Here is a 2960-nt window from a genome sequence, read left to right on the forward strand (position 1 = left end):
ATTATTATTATTATTATTATTATTATTATTATTATTTGATGCGGAAAACTGAATTTTAGGTTGGAAAAATGGGGAAGTTGAGAGAAAATGAAACAGGCAGATCTGCTCATCCCTAGGAATGGGACTTTTTTGGTGGGGACAAATGCTGATGTTTCTAGGATTCCTCTCCACATCTCCATGCAGAGAAAGCTGCATCAAGTAGGTATGTAACTAACCCTAAATGTGTGTAACTCACCCTGCTCCCAGACTTCTGCTAAAAATGGGGAGTAGCAGAGGGTCAGTTGAGGGGGAGTGAGAAATATCCCTATTTTCATTTGAATGATGTTGGAGGGTATGCATTTAGGGCTTTAAAGGTCAGCACCAACACTTTGAACTGTGCTCAGAAGCCTCCTGGGAGCCAATGTAGATCCTTTAGGGCCAGTGTTATGTGGTTCTAGAGGCCATTGTAGGCATCCTTCAGGAGCCGACAGGGCCAGAAGGAATGGTGGGCAGAGTAACAGATGCGACTCTGGTATAGTGGGCTACAGGTAATGGTCAGAGGTTTCTATATATACATGAATGCTTCTGCATCCTCCACCCAAGCAAGCAATCAGCATTGTCTCAATTGTAAGCCCTCTGGGAGGACATGCAGTGGGGTTGTGATGGGTGTTTCTGGTGGCAGAGATAGGATCCTGGTGGCCAGATAAGGAGGTCTATAGGGTTGCATCCCCTGGGCCTGAAATCCCCTGCTCTAAGTAAATAACCAAAGAATCCCAGTTCATTCGTAGAATCATAGAATTGTAGAGCTGGACCACAAGGGTCATCCAGTCCTGCAATGCAGGAATCTTTTGCCCAACATGGGGCTCGAACCCACAACCCTGCAATTAAGAGTCTCATGCTTTACCAACTGAGCTATCCCAGGTCATTCTTAATCCATCTGATGGGATGGTGCCCCTGTCCATAAGGTGGGAGATAAAAGAAGGGATCATTGCAACAACCACCCTGCCCCCAGATGTGTCTAGCATAATGGATGCATCCAGTGTGGTGACTAAAACAGGCAATGGACACTGCTGTACCTTTTTGCAGCCCTTTCGCATGCCCCAGCACAAAGTTTCAAGATCATTGTAGAAAGGTTGCCCTTGCTGTGAATTCTCTCTCTCTGTCTACGTCCACAGCCCCAGGATATCAGTCTTGTACATGGAGGACCACAGTGCTAGGACAACGAACACACTCTTCAGTGTCAATTGTTTCTCCATATTTAAAGCATCTCGTCATTTCTGTTGCTTTTAGGGACATCCTGTCCCTTGACTATTCATGAGTGCAGCGGTCATTGCTAATTCATCCCTGTCTCAGCCTGCAGGATTCTTCTCAAACTGATTACATTTGTTTATACAGTTCCTTTGATCTCCGGCATATGCTGCCTGTGAACCCCATTCCTTACTGTCAGCACTTTCAATTATTAAGCGTGGCAGAGTGCACACCACCTGAAATAAATATTGCGATTGAGTTCACAAATGAAAAATGATGGGCTCCGAAACAGCTTAATAGCATGCGCCTGACTCGAGTTCTCGTAAAGGTGCCCCTGCGTGCTTTTGTACATGCATCCAAATTGATCAGAGCATCCATCAGCACATGTGTGCTTAAATTCATTTTTCTCTTTTAGTGCTGATGACCAAGAAATTCTCTCCACAGGCTTTCTGCAGTTTTCAATTTTGGGGATGGACAGGTCAGTGGTAACCATGAATGAAAAGGGTCTGATTATAATCAGCTGGAGAGGGAGAGGGCAGAAAGCAAATGTTTTGGCTATCTGTCAGCGCAACCCATTCTCTGGCAGGACATAGTGTGTCTTTGTAGGAAACAATTAGAGGGTTCAACGGTCTTCTGGTGACACTTTGCCATACTTTGCCTGCGACTTTGCTATACATAACTCTCTGTTCCTCCCATATGTAAGCCCAGGAGACGAAACTTTCTGAAAATAACAGCGTCAAAGTTATCTCTATGGACTTCTCCTAATTCTTGTCCTGTTCTTTAACCTTGATGGTAAGAAAGCCCCTTGCCCCCCAGTTCTGATAAAACACAAACAGTATTATATGTATTATTATATGTGTTATTATACGTACAATATTATGCACATAGTACACACTTATATGCTTCGGGTTCCCTAAAGTAAAAAGCAATTAGATAGGTATATACATCAGTGCATATAATAACAGTGTAAAAATAGGTATGCATTAATATACTTATAAAATTACGCTGCAGAAAGCACCATGGAACTCGACTCTTTTGTACATATTATGGTATGGTATACTTGCCCCCTTCAAATTCATAACAATATATTTGTACAGAAATTCACATATTACAATATTGCAAGTCTCTAGAGAGCTCTCCAAACCTGTGTATTGATCCTGAAAGCTCTCACCAATGGAGTAGCGGGAAGTGTATAGCACCCTATTTTGCTGAGCTGCAATGGGAATAGACTTATTTACTACAGACGAAGAACAGGCAATCTCAGCTCCATCAACCCCAACTCATTTTGGGGTTAGGGGCCAGGGGAACCATGAGAACCTCAATAAGCTGCTCCAGTGCTGTCCTCCCCAGACATGCTAGCTTAGGCCCATGGGAGCTAAATTCCAAAACACTGAGGTCACCAGCCTGGAGAAAGCATGGCCACTTCTTCACCCAGTGAGCAGAAGCATCAGCCAGGTAACGGTGTCAGAATAAGCCCTTTGTTTTTATTTTAAGAAAAGAAGAGGCCTGTTTGCTCTATAAGAGTCCATCAAAATACAAAATAAAAAGTGTGAAGGTTTTCGGCCCAATCTCATTGTGGTTATAATGTTAGACTAGGACCGGAGACTTTGACCCGAGTTCAATCCTAGCCATCATCTCACAGGGTTGTTGTGAGGGTGAAATGGGGGAGGGAGCAAGATATCTAGCTCCTTATGTGAGGACTTCACCACAAAGTTGCAAGGCAGATTACAGCA

The sequence above is a fragment of the Podarcis melisellensis genome (genome assembly GCF_964234715.1).
Source record: "Podarcis melisellensis genome assembly, chromosome: 5".
Lineage (NCBI taxonomy): Eukaryota > Metazoa > Chordata > Lepidosauria > Squamata > Lacertidae > Podarcis > Podarcis melisellensis.